General features: G+C 37.0%; 1 protein-coding gene across 6 annotated transcripts in view; it reads left to right on the top strand.

Moving 5' to 3' along the window:
• Positions 1–19,790, top strand: part of OXR1 (oxidation resistance 1) — a 455,696-nt gene that overhangs the window by 355,226 nt on the left and 80,680 nt on the right. The gene's annotated exons all lie outside the window — the stretch shown is intronic.

Raw genomic sequence — 19,790 nt, 5'->3', positions numbered from 1 at the left:
CTGTTAGAATTCACATAAGCACTTAATACGGCTTTGGAAAAGAAAATGTTTAGCGTCCACGGGAACCCAGTGGATTTTTGTATCGTGTATTTTGAAAGGCTGCGTGTTGTCTTGAGGTGGCAGAACCTGGAAACTTTCCCCAGTTATCATTTCTACTGCCTGTTCAGTTTTCTTTTGTCATAGTGGGGTTGTACTGCCCTTTAAAAAATCAGTCATAATGACAGGACATTGATATCTTACGGAATTTTTAAAAGCACTTGCTGAAGCGGTATTTGCATCATGCATATGGTAACTTCTCCAATGTCGTTGGCTTTCCCTGAGTTAATAAGTGGCAGACCTCTCCTAATCATATTTTATTCTTGTTACCTGTTTTAATATGCATTCTGGTGTTATGAGAGTAAATTATGTGAGTATTAGTTTAGAAAATAGAGAAAAGTACAAAGAATATAAAATCTATCCATGACCCACATCCTAACATTCATTTTAAAGCACTGAAACTGTGAGGATATCTATTGATTTTGTGTGTGTGTGTGTGTGTGTGTGTGTGTGTGTAATTTAAGCTTTGAAGAAACTTGAATATTAAAATGTAATTTTATCATGGTCCCTTTTATTAATTTTTCTTCACTTTACATAATATTTTTTCTTCACAATTCTTGTTTATGGAATTAGAAAAATGAAAAAGGGGATACTTGGTTTCTGCTTTGAAGGACATTAATCAGATGCAGAATCCTCTTAAAGGTGGGACCAGGGATGAGGACTAGAACTTTAAAGTGTTTGAATAAAGGATTTTTTTTTTTATGACACCTCAGTTGATTAATTGAAAACAGTTGAAATGTGACCAGCCTCTAGGAAGATGAAGAACTGAGAAATATGTGGTGTAACTTAACCTGGAAGGGGATATGATGAATAATTTAACAAATTTGCCCAAATATATACATCTGATTCATTGATTCAGAAACATGTATTGAGCACACTGCTATATCAAACACTGTCCTTCAGAGTTACAGCTTCAAAATACTATACCGATTCCTCTTCTGTTGAAGCTGCCTTATGAACTCATGGCACTTTCTTTAATATTCATGGTGCCCCCAAATCTCTTGACACAAGTTAGAAAGGCCTTGTGATGTCAGTTTATGACCAAGGTCAGTGGACAGGTACTTCTAGCATTAACTAGCTGAAAGAATCTGTATAAATTACTTAATCTCTCTGGGTGTATATTTTCTCATTTTAAATGAGGTTGATTGGATGATCTCAAAGGTTCTCAACTCTGGAGCTCTTTTTTCATTTGGAACAGAATTAGTGAACGTGATAGATGGTAAAGCTACAAATTAAATAGCATTTGGGGTTAAAAACATTGTAAGTCTATAAAGTTATGCCTACAGATTTCTGAAGGTAGTTCAAAAGATGAATGCCCCAGCAATAACTTGATTACCCCCTCCCACTCTTAGAATAAGTATAGCTTCCTCAGTTGACTCCTTTGAGAGGCAACATGTACACATACAGGTAAAAAATAAATGGTTCTTCATTAATTTCTAGGCAGCCTTTGCTTAAAATGAGAGATCTTTTCTTGGCAGCTGCCTACCAGATAGGTTTCGGGTATAGGGTTTTTCTTTACATTTGTGTCCTTTGGAATGAGTATTTGTTAGTCTGTTTAAAGGATTTCTTCTACTCTTTCTGCTTGTGACTACCTTTATTTTAGATTTTTATAACAGCTGCTTAAGTTCCCTGTTATTTGTCACCCTTCCTTCAGTTCTTTCAAATGTCCTGTGTGTTGTAGCAGTATATCTTGTGCAGACACTTCTACACTTGTAGATCGGCTACGCTCCAGGACTCCATTTGTTTGTGATCTTACCCCTCACCATTTCATGTTCAGTAAAGGTGCTGATAAAATAGTTTTACCATTGACAGTTTAAGGATGGACCAGATAAAACTTTGGTCATATGTTTCTGATTTTAACTCTTTCTGTAAACAAACTGCTTACCTGACAGTGTTAACTGATGCCTTCACTCCTCTCCAAGGTGGCTGCTTTTGCTTTTACCAGTTTTCAGTGTTTGCTGATTCCAACATTATAGTCCCCTCAGGAACATCTAATTGGGACTTAGACACATTAAGGAGCTTATCACACCATTGCTCTAGTTAATAACAATTACAAAGAAGACACACTATGACACAATTTTTGCTCCTGGTTAAAGAGTAAATTATGTTCTGATTCAAAAAAATTTTTAGACCTTAAGTATAGATCAGGTTTGGAGGCATCACCATAAACCTGTATTGGGTAACCTTTAAAAGTAGTCAGTTACTAGATCACATGGTAATAAGTAAAAAAATTTAACACATTTAGAGTTTCAACTTAATTGTAGCATAGTTTTTATCATAAACTTCCCTGTTACGTCAACTCTGCTCTCCCACTTGGTGACAGTATACTTTAAATACATCTCACTCCTATTTGAAGTTTCTTTTCATTTACTTTTACCAATTAAAACAGTATCTTTTGGGGAAATGACAAGAATAAGAGTGGCTAAGAACATTTTCTATGGAGCAGGCACTAGCAGATACTTTTATTTAATCCTAATAAAAACTCTGTGAGATAGGTACTATTATTATCCCATTTTCCTGACAAAGAATCTGGGCCAGGCAAAGAAATAAGGGATATAGAATCCATTTGAGAGTTATCTTCCTATTTCTAAGAGTTATGTCAGACAGGAAAAAATGTGAGAAGAATGCAAAATTCTATCATGTGTGATGTTAAAGTTAAAACAAGTTAAATTAGGTAAAGGATAGGATGGATAGCCACTGAAATTTATTTAGAATCAGAAGGATATTAAAATGAGATGAAAACGTAAAATCCAAGGAAGGTGTAAGAAAACTTAGATATATTTTAGGTTGGAAATTGCAGATGCAGATTGTCAGAAAGAGTTAGATAATAGTTTATCTTGAACCCAGAGAAGACCAAGTACCTGTATAGGATTTGGAGTACCAGTTGTTACTATTAAAAAAACAACTCATGGTGCTGGTTACTCATGGAAGAGGATAACCCTAGATGTCGCCAGTCTTAGTCTCATTTCCTAAGGTGAGGGGGAGAAGAATCTCTTCTTGATAAACAACCTCAATCTGCTCTGATGGTAACTCCAACTAAGTTTGAGGTCTTAATATTGTTTCCTTTGTCCATTGGTTCTCAAGCATGAAGTAGATTTGCCCATTTTAGAATTGCTGCTCACCTCACAGGATGGCTGAACTCAAGACTTTTACATTATCTGTGTTTTAGGACAAAACTGCCTCTGAGTAGTTGAGGCTACAGTAAAGCAATGAGTCTCAGACTTTAATGTGCCTCAGAATCACCCAAAGACTTGTTAAAACAATAAATGCTGGAGAGGGTGTGGAGAAAAGGGAACACTCTTGCACTGCTGGTGGGAATGTGAATTGGTTCAGACACTATGGAGAACAGTATGGAGGTTCCTTAAAAAACTACAAATAGAACTACCATACGACCCAGCAATCCCACTACTGGGCATATACCCTGAGAAAACCAAAATTCAAAAAGAGTCATGTACCAAAATGTTCATTGCAGCTCTATTTACAGTAGCCAGGAGATGGAAACAACCTAAGTGCCCATCATCGGATGAATGGATAAAGAAGATGTGGCACATATATATACAATGGAATATTACTCAGCCATAAAAAGAAACGAAATTGAGCTATTTGTAATGAGGTGGATAGACCTAGAGTCTGTCCTGCAGAGTGAAGTAAGTCAGAAAGAGAAAGACAAATACCGTATGCTAATACATATATATGGAATTTAAGAAAAAAAATGTCATGAAGAACCTAGGGGTAAGACAGGAATAAAGACACAGACCTACTGGAGAATGGACTTGAGGATATGGGGAGGGGGAAGGGTGAGCTGTGACAGGGCGAGAGAGAGGCATGGACATATATACACTAACAAACGTAAGGTAGATAGCTAGTGGGAAGCAGCCGCATGGCACAGGGGTATCGGCTCGGTGCTTTGTGACCGCCTGGAGGGGTGGGATAAGGAGGGTAGGAGGGAGGGAGATGCAAGAGGGAAGAGATATGGGAACATATGTATATGTATAAAAAAAAAAATGTTGGACCCCTCCTCTAGAGTTTCTGATGAGCCAGGACCCATTATTTGCATTTCTAACAACTTCTAAAGTAATGCCAATGCTGCTGATCTGGGGACCACACTTTGAGAATCACTGCTTTCTTTAGTGGGTAAGTCTTTTACCCTTGTTAAGGTTAGAAGTAAATATGGAAATGATGAAATTTGTTAAATGCTTAGTATTTTTGTATTAAGTTTAGGAATAATCAGTGTATTTGGTCTTTAAAATATTTGTTATATTTCAGAGAATTAGGCCTATTAGAGTGCATACAAATTAGTCTAAGAATCTAATTGAAGATGAATACTTATGTAATTGTTTTTTGAGTGATTTTAAGTTAAAAGGTGCAAGTATTTGGCTAAATTTTGAAACTACTGGAATGTTTAAGAGAACTTAACATTCATTATATTTAAAACTTTATTGCAATGTATTTACTAGAGTTAAGTTTTTAGAAAGGTTTTCTTGTTAGAGGCAATTAAAGTGTTTACGATAGTAGATGTATAAATACAATTTAGTATATATATGTGAGAGAATTTAATTACTCGTTTGTATTTAAGGATATTTAGTTTGTTTTCTGTTTGAGTTGATCAACTATCAAAAGCACCTTAGAAAGTGTGTTAAATGTACTAGTTTTATAAATAGAATACACTTACAGTTGAAGGCTTAAAGGAAAACTAGATTTTTATATTTGTACTTCAATAAATCAAACATTAATCAAAAAGTAAAGTAACTGAAAATAGTTTTTTTCTGTGTTTATAAAGACTCCCTAATGGCCATCAGCAAACTTACATTAAGAGACTCTTGATACATTTTTTTGAATGAATGAATATTAGTACAAAAAAGGGGCATGTTTTAAGACCAAATTAATGTATTAGAGAAAGGCCAGAAATTAGCCTTTGTTTTCTAGCAATCAGTGAAAAGGGAAATGTGATCAGACATAAATCACAGTGTCACTAAAATAAAGATAAACCCGTTGCTTAGGCGGGTAAGAAAAATGCAACTTTTCCTGATAGAATAAAGAGAAAAAATTCTCATGGAATTCTAATATAGCAAAAAGTGTCCTCATCATCTTTATAGTAAATACAGATTCTAATTTCAAAAAGCTATTTTTTAACACCGTTCTTTAATGTAGTTCAGTGGTGTGACAACAAAATGCAAGGTAGTAAAAACAGTTCTGTACAGGACGAAAACAATTAACCCAAATATGCAGTTATCTGATGGTTTGTCTTAACTGAGGGGTAGGTGCTAGATTATAAACTTTGGTAAAACTAATGCATGCTAACTATGAAGAAGTCATGCATAACAAATATTAAAGCTTAAAAGCCACCTCCAATCCAACTATATAGTGATGTCATTAATGTTAGGGTAGGCATTATTGTTAAGATCTGTTTTATGAATATATACGTATAAAATGATGGATAGATGGTTAGAGGGAAAGAGTGACTGAAAGATATTTGTTTGCCTTAAGAAAGTATTTCTTAAATGGTGTGTCTAAAGTTAAGCAGAATCTGCAAAAATATTAAGAGATTGGTATTATTGTTACATTCTTCTTTCAGTTTTAGGTGGGGTTTCTTTAACTCTTTGAGGTAACATGAGCAGTGTCATCTCCCATATTTCTTCTCCCCACCTCCTGATATTCATTACATCATATTTGCAATTCTCATACTTACATAGCGCTGTCATACTTACACCAGTCACAGATAGTTTTTCCACTACATAATTGTTCAGTGCTCCCTGCTACTCCTTTGATTATTCCTAGAGTTTTTATTTTGATAATTTCGTATAATTTCATTCTTGTGGCATTGAATAATGTTTCAGTAAGAGGTCTTAAGCAAGCTAGACTGTTTTCTTTTTCTTCTAGTAGGTGATTTGCTTCTTATGCATGAATTCCTGAAGAACTTTTATTTTACAAGCATTTTAATTTAATCAGGAGCAGAAACAGGAATGACTAGATGTGTGTGCACAGGTATGTGTATGTGTAATAGCCTTTTAGGGAGTAGTCACTATATGGAACAGCCCTGGTCTTGAGATACAAGGAAAAAAGACCTTAGAAGTTTAATGTTGGGTCTTAACACTTCTACCTGAAAGACTCATGGTTTCTGTTCACGTTTCCTTGGGAAAAACAAGTCACATAGCCAAGTCTGACATCAGTGGGATGGTACAGTGTATTTTATATTCCTCCCCAGGGAGGAATACAGAGTATTTAGTAACTGTAAGGTAGTCTATCACAATGACTACCTTAGAAAACAATTCGTTTGACAGAGATTTGAAGATGCTAGTGTTACTGTCACAGGTAGGGAGTTGTATAAAGAAGCCTGTTTCTTCTGTCAGTTATTCAGTCTGCAAGTTTAATCCTTTCAAAAGCTCTACTAACAATCCTTCTCAAATTTATTGTGGATGCAACGGTGAATCAGTTCTGGAGTGAAACGCGAGATCCTGCCGTCACAGTAAGCTCCCAGGTGATGCCAGTGCTGCTGGTCCTTGGAACACAATTTTAAATAGCAAGACTCTATAGCACTCTGTATCATGGATCTTTTCACTTAGAAGTGAGCCACACACAACACAAAAATTCCTTGGCTGGGTAGAGGAAAGGAGCATTAAAGGGGAACAAAAAACAGGTTAGAGACCAAGGAGTGTGAGATGTTACCAAATGAAAGGAAAGGTGAGCATTGATAAGGAATTAGTTGGGTGCTTCATAAAGTTCAAATAAAATAAAATTGAAAAAGACTATCAAATTTGCCCTTTAGTTTATTCTCCTTTGCAGGTTTAGGGAACTGGGAAGACAGAAGACATTGCAGTACATTGTGGAATCAGTAGGAGGTGATGGAGTAAAGACAGTGAAAGTAGACTCTTATTTCCAAAAATTCGACTATGAAAAGAAGCAGAAACATAGGCTGATATCTAGAGGAGGATAGTTACAAAGTTCAAGAAAAATTGAGGGATATTTTTAAAAGTTTATTTCTGTTTTGACTATGGATAAGCAGTCAATAGCAAGTGAAAGGTTGAAAGTACAGGCATTTTTTCCTGTACTACTTCACTATAGATGGGATCAGTTAATTAGAAAAACAGTAATCAGCATATTTTTTTAGTTTAGAAGATGCTTTTAAAAGTTTAAAGTCTATATTATTGAGTTTGAAAATATTGACTCCCAGCTCAATATTTTTATTTTTATTTTATTTTATTTTTTTAACATCTTTATTGGAGTATAATTGCTTTACAATGGTGTGTTAGTTTCTGCTTTATAACAAAGTGAATCAGCTATACATATGCATACATCCCCATACCTCCTCCATCTTGCGTCTCCCTCCCACCCTCCCTATTCCACCCCTCTAGGTGGTCACAAAGCACAGAGTTGATCACCCCGTGCTATGCGGCTGCTTCCCACTACCTATCTATTTTACATTTGGTATTATATATAAGTCCATGTCACTCTCTCACTTCATCCCAGCTTACCTTTCCCCCTCCCCATGTTCTCAAGTCCATTCTCTACATCTGCGTCTTTATTCTTGTCCTGCTCCTAGTTTCTTCAGAACCATTTTAAAATTTTTTTTAGATTCATATATATGTGTTAGCATACGGTATTTGTTTCTCTCTTTCTGACTGACTTCACTCTGTATGACAGACTCTAGGTCCATCCACTTCACTACAAATAACTCAATTTTGTTTCTTTTTATGGCTGAGTAATATTCCATTGTATATATGCGCCACATCTTCTTTATCCATTCATCTGTCGATGGACACTTAGGTTGCTTCCATGTCCTGGCTATTGTAAATAGAGCTGCAGTGAGCATTGTGGTACATGACTCTTTATGAATTATGGTTTTCTCAGGGTATATGCCCAGTACTGGGATTGCTGGGTATTATGGTAGTTCTATTTTTAGTTTTTTAAGGAACCTCCATACTGTTCTCCATAGTGACTGTATCAGTTTACATTTCCACCAGCAGTGCAAGAGGGTTGCCTTTTCTCCACACTCTCTCCAGCATTTATTGTTTCTGGATTTCTTGATGATGGCCATTCTGACTGGTGTGAGGCGATACCTCATTGTGGTTTTGCTTTGCATTTCTCTAATGATTAGTGATGTTGAGCATCCTTTCATGTGTTTGTTGGCAATCTGTATATCTTCTTTGGAGAAATGTCTGTTTAGGTCTACTGCCCATTTTTGGATTGGGTTGTTTGTTTTTTTGATATTGAGTTGCATGAGCTGCTTGTACATTTTGGAGATTAATCCTCTGTCAGTTGCTTCATTTGCAAATATTTTCTCCCATTCTGAGGGCCGTCTTTTCGTCTCATTTATGGTTTTCTTTGCTGTGCAAAAGCTTTTAAGTTTCATTAGGTCCCATTTGTTTATTTGTGTTTCTATTTCCATTTCTCTAGGAGGTGGGTCAAAAAGGATCCTGCTGTGATTTATGTCATAAAGTGTTCTGCCTATGTTTTCCTCTGTGAGTTTTATAGTGTCTGGCCTTACATTTAGGTGTTTAATCCATTCTGAGTTTATTTTTGTGTATGGTGTTAGGGAGTGTTCTAATTTCATTCTTTTACATGTAGCTGTCCAGTTTTCCCAGCACCACTTATTGAAGAGGCAGTCTTTTCTCCATTATATATTCTTGCCTCCTTTATCAAAAATAAGGTGACCATGTGTGTGTGTTGGGCTTATCTCTGGGGTTTCTATCGTGTTCCATTGATCTATATTTCTGTTTCTGTGCCAGTAACATACTGTCTTGATTACTGTAGCTTTGTAGTATACTCTGAAGTCTGGGAGCCTGATTCCTCCAGCTCTGTTTTTCTTTCTCAAGATTGCTTTGGCTATTCGGGGTCTTTTGTGTTTCCATACAAACTGTGAAATACTTTGTTCTAGTTCTGTGAAAAATGCCATTGGTAGTTTGATAGGAATTGAATTGAATCTGTATATTGCTTTGGGTACTATAGTCATTTTTACGATGTGGATTCTTCCAATCCAAGAACATGGTATATCTCTCCATCTGTTTGTATCATCTTTAATTTCTTTCATCAGTGTCTTATAGTTTTCTGCATACAGGTCTTTTATCTCTTTAGGTAGGTTTATTCCTAGGTATTTTATTCTTTTTGTTGCAGTGGTAAGTGGGAGTGTTTCCTTAATTTCTGTTTCAGATTTTTCATCAGTAGTGTATAGGAATGCAAGAGATTTCTGTGCATTCATTTTGAATCCTGCTCCTTTAGCAAATTCATTGATTAGCTCTAGAGTTTTCCAGTAGAGTCTTTAGGATTCTTTATGTATAGTGTCATGTCATCTGCAAACAGTGACAGCTTTACATCTTCTTTTCCAAGTTGGATTCCTTTTATTTCTTTTTCTTCTCTGATTGCTGTGGCTAAAACCTCCAAAACTGTATTGAATAAGAGTGGTGAGAGTGGGCAACCTTGTCTTGTTCCTGATCTTAGTGAAAATGATTTCAGTTTTTCAGCATTGAGAATGATGTTGGCTGTGGGTTTATCATATATGGCCTTTATTATGTTGAGGTAAGCTCCCTCTATGCCTACTTTCTGGAGGGTTTTTATCATAAATGGGTGTTGAATTTTGTCAGAAGTTTTTTCTGCATCTGTTGAGATGGTCATATGGTTTTTATCCTTCAATTTGTTAATATGGTGTATTACATTGATTGAATTGCGTATACTGAGGAATCCTTGCATTCCTGTGATAAACCCCACTTGATCATGGTGTATGATCCTTTAAATGTGCTGTTGGATTCTGTTTCCTAGTATTTTGTTGAGGATTTTTGCATCGATGTTCATCAGTGATAATTGGCCTGTAGTTTTCTTTTTTTGTGACATCTTTGTCTGGTTTTTGGTATCAGGGTGATGGTGGCCTCGTAGAATGAGTTTGGGAGTGTTCCTCCCTCTGCTATATTCTGGAAGAGTTTGAGAAGGATAGGTGTTAGCTCTTCTCTAAATGTTTGATAGAACTCACCTGTGAAGCCGTCTGGTTCTGGGCTTTTGTTTGTTGGAAGATTTTTAATCTCATTCTCAACTTCAGTGCTCGTGATTGGTCTGTTTATGTTTTCTATTCCTTCCTGGTTCAGTCTTGGAAGGTTATACCTTTCTAAGAATTTGTCCATTTCTTCCAGGTTGTCCATTTTATTGGCATAGAGTTGCTTGTAGTAATCTCTCATAATCCTTTGTGTTTCTGCAGTGTCAGTTGTTACTTCTCCTTTTTCATTTCTAATTCTATTGATTCAAGTCTTCTACCTTTTTTTCTTGATGAGTCTGGCTAAAGGTTTATTAATTTTGTTTATCTTGTCAAAGAACCAACTTTTAGTTTTATTGATTTTTGCTATTGTTTCCTTCATTTCTTTTTCATTTATTTCTGATCTGATCTTTATAATTTCTTTCCTTCTGCTAACTTTGGAAGGTTTTTTGTTCTTCTTTCTCTAATTGCTTTAGGTGTAAGGTTAGGTTGTTTATGTGAGATTTTTCTTGTTTCTTGACTTAGGATTGTATTGCTATAGACTTCCCTCTTAGAACTGCTTTTGCTGCATCACATAGATTTTGGGTCATCGTGTTTTCATTGTCATTTGTTCCTAGGTATTTTTTGATTTCCTCTTTGATTTCTTCAGTGACCTCTTGGTTATTAAGTAATGTATTGTATAGCCTCCATGTGTTCGTATTTTTCACAGATTTTTTTCCTGTAATTGGCATCTAGTCTCATAGCGTTGTGGCCGGAAAAGATACTTGATACGATTTCAATTTTCTTAAATTTACCAAGGCTTGATTTCTGACCCGGGATGTGGTCTGTCCTGGAGAATGTTCCATAAGCCAAAAGTGTATTCTGTTGATTTTGGGTGGAATGTCCTTTATCAGTTAAGTTCCATCTTATTTAATGTATCATTTAAAGCTTGTGCTTCCTTATTTATTTTCATTTTGGATGATGTGTCCTTTGGTGAAAGTGGGGTGTTAAAAGTGCCTTACTATGATTGTGTTACTGTCGATTTCCCCTTTAATGGCTGTTAGTATTTGCCTTATGTATTGAGGTGCTTCTATATTGGGTGCATAAATATTTACAATTGTTATATCTTCTTGGATTGATCCCTTGATCATTATGTAATGTCCTTCTTTGTCTCATGTCATAGTCTTTGTTTTAAAGTCTATTTTGTCTGATATGAGAATTGCTACTCCAGCTTTCTTTTGATTTCCATTTGCATGGAATATCTTTTTCCATCCCCTTCACTTTCAGTCTGTATGTGTCCCTAGGTCTGAAGTGGGTCTCTTGTAGACAGCATATATATGGGTCTTGTTTTTATATCCATTCAGCCAGTCTATGTCTTTTGGTTGGAGCATTTAATCCATTTACATTTAAGGTAGTTATCGATATGTATGTTCCTATTACCATTTTCTTAATTGTTTTGGGTTTGTTATTGTAGGTCTTTTCCTTCTCTTGTGTTTCCTGCCGAGAGAAGTTGCTTTAGCATTTGTTGTAAAACTGGTTTGGTGGTGTTGAATTTTCTTAGCTTTTGCTTGTCTGTAAAGGTTTTAATTTCTCCATCGAATCTGAATGAGATCCTGGCTGGGTAGAGTAGTCTTGGTTGTAGGTTTTTTCCTTTCATCACTTTAAATATGTCCTGTCACTCCCTTCTGGCTTGCAGAGTTTCTGCTGAAAGATCAGCTGTTAACCTTATGGGGATTCCCTTGTATGTTATTTGTTGTTTTTCCTTTGTTGCTTTTAATATTTGTTCTTTGTATTTAATTTTTGATAGTTTGATTAGTATGTGTCTTGGCGTGTTTCTCCTTGGATTTATCCTGTACGGGACTCTCTGTGCTTCCTGGACTTGCTTGACTCTTTCCTTTCCTATGTTAGGGAAGTTTTCCCTATAATCTCTTCAAATATTTTCTCAGTCCCTTTCTTTTTCTCTTCTTCTTCTGGGACCCCTATCATTCGAATGTTGGTGCGTTTAATGTTGTCCCAGATGTGTCTGAGACTGTGCTCAATTCTTTTTAATTCTTTTTTGTTTATTCTGTTCTGCAGTAGTTATTTCCATTATTTTATCTTCCAGTTCACTTTTCTGTTCTTCTGCCTCAGTTATTCTGCTATTGATTCCTTCTAGAGAATTTTTAATTTCATTTATTGTGTGGTTCTTCATTGTTTGTTTGCTCTTTATTTCTTCTAAGTACTTGTTCAGTGTTTCTTGTATTTTTCTCCATTCTATTTCCAAGATTTTGGATCATCTTTACTATCCTTATGCTTAATTCTTTTTCAGGTAGACTGCCTATTTCCTCTTCATTTGTTTGGTCTGGTGGGTTTTTACCTTGCTCCTTCATCTGCTGTGTGTTTCTCCGTCTTCTCGTTTTGATTAACTTACTGTGTTTGGGGTCTCCTTTTTGCAGCCTGCAAGTTCGTAGTTCCCGTTATTTTTGGTGTCTGCCCCCAGTGGGTAAGGTTGGTTCAGTGGGTTGTGTAGGCTTCCTGCTGGATGGGACTGGTGCCTGTGTTCAGGTGGATGAGGCTGCATCTTGTCTTTCTGGTGGGCAGGCCTGCGTCTGGTGGTGTGTTTTGGGGTGTCTGCAAAAATACGATTTTAGGCAGCCTCTCTTCTAATGGGTGGAGTTGTGTTCCTGTCTTGCTAGTTGTTTGGCGTACGGTGTCCAGCACTGTAGCTTGCTGGTCGTTGAGTGGAGCTGGGTCTTCACGTTGAGATGGAGATCTCTGGGAGAGCTTTCACCATTTGATATTACGTGGAGCCGGGAGGTGTCTGGTGGACCAATGTCCTGAACTCAGCTCTCCCACCTCAGAGGCACAGGCCTGACACCCAGCCAGAGCACCAAGACCCTATCAGCTGCATGGCTCAGAAGAAAAAGGGGGGGGGGGAGAGAGAGAGAAAAAAAAACATGGAAGAAAGAGAAAAGAAAAAGTTATTCGAATAAAAAATATAAAATAATTATTAAAAATAAAAAATTAAAATGTAATAAAGAAAAAAAAAGAAAGAAGAGAGCAACCAAACTAAAAAACAAATCCACCAATAATAACAAGAGCTAAAAACTATACTAAAAAACCCCCAAAAAACGGACAGACAGAACCCTGGGACAAATGATAAAAGCAAAGCTATACAGACAGAATCACACAAAGAAGCACATACATACACAGTCACAAAAAGAGAAGAAGGAAAACAATATATATTTATCGTTGCTCCCAAAGTCCACCGCCTCAATTTTGGGATGATTCATTGTCTATTCAGGTATTCCACAGATGCAGGGTACATCAGGTTGATTGTGGAGCTTTAGTTCGCTGCTCCTGAGGCTGCATGGAGAGATTTCCCTTTCTCTTCTTTGTTCGCACAGCTCCTGTGGTTCAGCTTTGGATTTCGCCCTGCCTCTGCGTGTAGGTCGCCTGAGGGTGTCTATTTTTTGCTCAGACCGGACGGGGTTAAAGGAGCCGCTGATTCGGGGGCTCTGGCTCACTCAGGCTGGGGGGGAGGGAGGGGTACGGAGTGCGGGGCGAGCCTGCGGTGGCAGAGGCCAACATGACATTGCACCAGCCTGAGGCACGCCATGTGTTCTCCCAGGGAAGTTGTCCCTGGATCACGGGACCCTGGCAGTGGCGGGCTGCACAGGCTTCCAGGAGGGGATGTGTGGATAGTGACCTGTGCTCGCACACAGGCTTCTTGGTGGCTGCAGCAGCAGCCTTAGCGTCTCATGCCCGTCTCTGGTGTCCACACTGATAGCCGTGGCTCCCGCCCATCTCTGGAGCTCATTTAGGCGGTGCTCTGAATCCCCTCTCCTTGTGCACCCCGAAACAATGGTCTCTTGCCTCTTAGGCAGGTCCAGACTTTTTCCCAGACTCCCTCCCAGCTAGCTGTGGTACACTAGCCCCCTTCAGGCTGTGTTCACACAGCCAACCCCAGTCCTCTCCCTGGGATCCAACCGAAGCCCGAGCCTCAGCTCCCAGCCCCCTCCTGCCCCGGCAGGTGAGCAGACAAGCCTTTTGGGCTGGTGAGTGCTGGTTGTCACCGACCCTTTGTGCGTTAATCTCTTTGTTTTGCCCTCTGCACCCCTGTTGCTGTGCTCTCCTCTCCTCCGTGGCTCCGAAGCTTCTTCCCCCCCCCACCCCCCCATCTCTGCCAGTGAAGGGGCTTCCTAGTGTGTGGAAACTTTTCCTCCTTCACAGCTCCCTCCCCGAGGTGCAGGTCCTGTCCCTGTTCTTTTGTCTCTGTTTTTTCTTTTTTTTTGCCCTTTCCAGGTACGTGCGAGTTTCTTTCCTTTGGGAAGTCTGAGGTCTTCTGCCAGCGTTCAGTAGGTGTTCTGTAGGAATTGTTCCACATGTAGGTGTATTTCTGATGTATTTGTGCAGAGGAAGGTGATCACCACGTCTTACTCTTCCGCCATCTTGAAGGTCTATGTCAGTATTTTTAAATCATCAAACTTTTTATCAGTAGCTACTACCAAAATTACAATATTCAGTTATACTAGGTGTTTTTTCATATTTTAAACCTCATACAGTTTTCATTGTTGGTTTTCAGCCTTGCTTCTTCCAGTTTGCCTTTCCCATTCTATTACCAACATGATTTTTAATTTAAAGTCTGATACTGCTTTCTCAGTTCTCTACTTAAAAATCTTTTGGGACTTCTCTGTCTGGTAATAGCAAGCTAGGTAATTCAGATTGTCCTGCTGAGAACAATTTAAAAAGCTGGGCCAGTCATTAAAAAGTCTACAAATAACAAATCCTGGAAAGGATGTTGAGAAAAGGGAACTCTCCTATGCTGTTGGTGGGAATGTAAATTGGTGCAGCCACTGTGGAAAACAGTATGAAGTTTCCTTAGTAAACTAAAAATAGAGTTGTCGTATGATCCAGCAATCTGACTCCTGGGCATATATCTGGTGAAAACTCTAGTTTTGAAAGATACATGCAACCCAGTGTTCACCGCAGCACTGTTTACAATAGCCAAGACATGGAAGCAACCTAAATGCCTATCGACAGATGAATAGATGAAGATGTGGTATATATGCCCAATAAAATACTACTCAGCCATAAAAAAGAATGAAATAATGGCATTTGCAGCAACTTGGATGGACCTAGAGATTATGATACTAAGTGAACTAAAGTCAGAAAGAGAAAGACAAATACCGTATGATATTGCTTATATGTGGGATCTAAAATATACAAATGAACTTATATACAAAACAGAGGCAGACTCATAGGCTTAGAAAACAAATGTATGGTTACCAAAGGGTAAGGGAGGTGCGGGAGGGACAAAGTAGGAGTTTGGGATTAGCAGGCATAAACTACTATATATAAAATAGATAAACAAGGTCCTACTGTATAGCACAGGAACTATATTCAATATCCTGTAATAAACCACAATGGAAAAGAATATGAAAATGAATATGTATATATATGTATAACTAAATCACTTTCCTGTATATCAGAAACTAACACAATATTGTAAATCAACTATACTTCAATTATAAATAAATAAATAGCTGAGTGAAAACAAAACACATTTTATTGAGGGTATTAGAATGCTAACTGATATGACTAGATTAGGATCTGAGTGCTGACAGAGGCCCAAGGAGGAGCAGCTCCAATTTGGGATTGCTTTTTTTCCCCTGGGGGTTGTGTTGATTCCAGAAGCAGCAGCTGAGAGATGAAGAGGTGCTTTTGGTGGCCTGTTGGGTACAAGGAGACAGGGACAGGACAAGACCCACCACAGGAGAGGGGTGAACTCCTTTCACTTAGAACCCCAAAATGCTGTACCTTAGGATACAGAAAAACTGAAGTGGCTAGGCTCTCATAGGATGGTAGCTCAGCTTTAAATTATCATTCCTGTAACTGCATTAATAAGATCTGGTATTGCTAGTGTCCTCAAGTATTTGGCAGAAGCAAACATCTTTTTTGGAGAAATACAGCTTTCTTTGTGTCAAATTCTGTCTATAGACCATTTTTCAAATTTAGTATCCGGTATATAAAATATAATTAGGCACCTGACAAGATTGCAGAAAAAAACAAGAAAATAGAAACAGATCCACAGGAACTCTGTATCTTGTAGTTATCAGATTTAAAATAGCTGTGTTGAGAATTTTGAGCTAATTAAGAGTTTTGTAGAGGTACAAACTATAAAAAAGAAAAATGGATATTCTAGAATTGAAAAATGTAATCCAATTTTTTAGATTAATGTAATCTAAAGGTCTTAATTAGGATCTTTGTGGATGAAGTTAACAGCAAATTAGCCATCACAGAAGAGAGAATTAGTGAATTGAAAGATAGGTCAGAAGAAAATATCCAGAATAAAGAGAGAGGGACAAAAAAAAGAAAATAAAGGAGGGGGTAAGCTTAATACAAAATATAATTAGAAGTTCTTGGGACTTTCCTGGTGGCACAGTGGTTAAGAATCTGCCTGCCAATGTAGGGGACATGGGTTCAATCCCTGTCTGGGAAGATCCCACATGCCACGGAGCAACTAAGCCCGTGTGCCACAACTACTGAGCCTCTGCTCTAGAGCCCATGAGCCACAACTACTGAGCCCACGCATCACAACTGCTGAGCCTGCACGCCACAACTACTGAAGCCCGCACGCCCTAGAGCCCATGCACCACAACTGCTGAGCTCATGCGCCACAATTATTGAAGCCCGGTTGCTCTAGGGCCCGCGTGCTGCAGGTACTGAGCCTACATGTCACTCCGCAACGAGAGAAGCCACCTCAATGAGAAGCCTGCGCACCACAACGGAGAGTAGCCCCTGCTTGCCACAACTGGAGAAAGCCCATGCCCAGCAATGAAGACCCAACATAGCCAAAAAAGAAAAAAAAAGATTTAATTAGAAGTTATAATGTGTGTATATTTGAGTCCCCCAAATGAAAAAAGGGGGGCAAAAGTATTATTTAATGAGAGAATGGCTGAAAACTCCAAGACTGATGAAATACTTTAATTCACAGATTCAAGCATCCGTATAGGCCCCTAATGGAATCAATACAAATCTCACTAAAGATGAAAAATCTTAAAAGCAATCAGAACAAATAGTCAATGATGTAGCAATAAGATTGACAGTTGATTTCTCAACAGAAACAGTGGAAACTAAACGGCAGGGGAAAATACCTACCAGCTTAGAATCCATCCCCTGTGAAATTACCCAGAGCTGCAATTAAAATGGTAAATATGAGGGCAAAACTAAATGAATGTTGACTATCTAGAAAAATAATAATGTCTCACAGTGTTTTTAAATACACATACATGTAATTAAAGTATGTAATAACAATTGCATATAAGTCTTGGTAAAGGCACATAGTTTTTAACATCCTTACATTATCCAGAAAGATGATAAAAGTGCTAATTAATATTAGATAGTGAAAAATTAGTAATTTAGGCTGTAATCTATGGGATGACCACTAACATAATAGTTAAAGAGTACGTCAAACTTTAAGGCAAAAAATATTGTAAGAAAAGTTTCAATATACTGGGAAGATGTAATCTAAAACAATTAGTAGGTGTTCAGTTCTTAATTTGTATGAACCTAATATCACGGTCTCAAAATATAGTAAGCAAAGTAAGGAGACTTAGGAGGACCTGAATAGCCCACAATCATAGTGGGAGATTTTAACAGTCTCTATCAATAATTTAAAGAATAAGCATGCAGAAGCAAACCAATATGGATGTAGAAGATTTGAACAACACAATCAGCAGACGTAATCTCATGGATGTGGAGATAGGAGTGTGTGTATGTATGTATGCATATCCACACATACACACAAACACACATATAACACTACCCTACAGTACAGAATACACATTCTTTTCAAGCATGTATGGAGCATTTACTAAATTTATATGTGATTATAGAGCAAGTTTCAACGAATTTTATAGGTTTTAACTATTTAAGAGTATTTTCTTTCACCACAGTACAATTAAGCTAGAACTCAGTAACCAAAAGATAAAAATTTTAAATTGTCATAGATTGGCAAATTAAACAATATTCTCTAAATAGCAAAAGAAGAAATAGGGTAAAAGCCATAAAATATTTTGGATGGAATTATTAAAATACAATGTATCAAAACTTGTAGGATGCAGTCTAGATGGGAATTTCTTGTTTTAGATTACATATGTTAAGATTTTGCTTCTGGTAATGATGGAGTAAAATCTAACTCCCTGCTCTTTCCAATATACCAGATAATTATATCTCAGGGAAAGTCATATATATTCATTTATTTATCAGATATTTATTGAACACCTACCGTATGTCATGCTTACTACTGTATTAGGTGCTTGGTGTATAGCATTGTTTCTCAGCCTCAGCAGTGTTGACATTTTGTGACATTGTTCTTTTTGGGGGGACTGTTGTGTGCATTGTTTAGCACTCAATGTTTAGCAGTATCCACAGCCTATACCCATTAGATGCCAGTAATACTCCTTCATTTTGATAACCAAAATTGTGCCTTGGTTTTCTCAGTTGTAAAATGGGGATAATAATGATACCTACTTTATAAGGTTGATGAATTAGGTAAGACAATAAGTAAATATAAAGTCCTTAGAACAGTGCCTGGAATATGCTAGGCACTTGGTAAATGTTAACTGTTATTTTGATTGTCAAATATCTATGCATTTCTAAACTGTAATAATTTTTGTAAAGAAGAAAAATAGGACCTCTCCTTTCCATACTCCCAACCTAGATTCATGTTTGCTGGCAACTGTCTTTAAAAGGGTATTATAAAGTTACCATGTAAGAGAGGGTATTATAAAGTTACCAAGTAAGAGACTGGACTATGGAACAACTGTGATCACTTTCAACTCTCAATTACTGTGATTATATTTTCATATTGATAGAAAAGAATGATCAGTGTATTTCATTGTACTCTGGTACTTATATTTGTGAATACATGTTTTAATATTGGTTATTAAAATAATTTTAGAACTATTTTTATAATATTATTACAATATATTTTACAATTTTAAATTATTAAAGTGAATACTTTCAATTTGTTTGAAACTCTAAACTGCAGAAAACTGGTTTATTAGTTTTTTTGCTCTGAACTGCACTCCATGGCGAACTTTTGAAAATGGTAGTGCAGTTGCAAACTTAATTGTGATTAAATGTTTAATGAACTCTTTAACGGATTGAAAAACTACTGTTAGACAAATAAGTGTAGACTAACGTTTACTCCTGAAATCAATTAAGAAGGGATATATATTACTAGTTAAAAGTAATCTGTAATTGTATTTTGCATTGCTTTTAAATTGCAAAATGAGGAAAGTGTTTTTGGCTCCTGCTGTTTATGAAATAGCAGAAATAAATTTTAAAAATTTATTTAAAAATAGTTTTAATGTTTTATCACAAAAATCAAATTCACATATATGCTGTTCATTGGAGAAAATATTAGAATATAGTGATAAGCAAAAATATTGTCTTTCACTAAGAATTGTACCATTTTGCATTCTCACCATACCTTTAGAAAAATGCCTCTTTTTCTACAGCCAGACTGTATATATATATTTTTTTCCTTTGTCCACTTTTCTTAAAAAAAAAAAAAATGGCTATAAGAATTGTGGCAGTTCTAGGTACAGTTCAAGTTGTAGCTTCAAAACATTAGTTCATTCAAATGTGATGCTTGCCTTGTGTCAGGCTCTTTGTTAGGCACTGAGAAGTTGTTGTGAACAAAGCAAGCGCGGTGTTTTATAGGTTACAGTTTAGTGGGAGAGATTTAAAAAGAAACTTTAAACTGTGC

Source organism: Grampus griseus (genome assembly GCF_964374135.1).
Source record: "Grampus griseus genome assembly, chromosome: 17".
NCBI classification, from domain to species: Eukaryota; Metazoa; Chordata; class Mammalia; order Artiodactyla; family Delphinidae; genus Grampus; species Grampus griseus.
The sequence above is the reverse complement of the archived record's forward strand: the minus strand, read 5'-3'. Positions and strand labels throughout refer to the sequence as shown.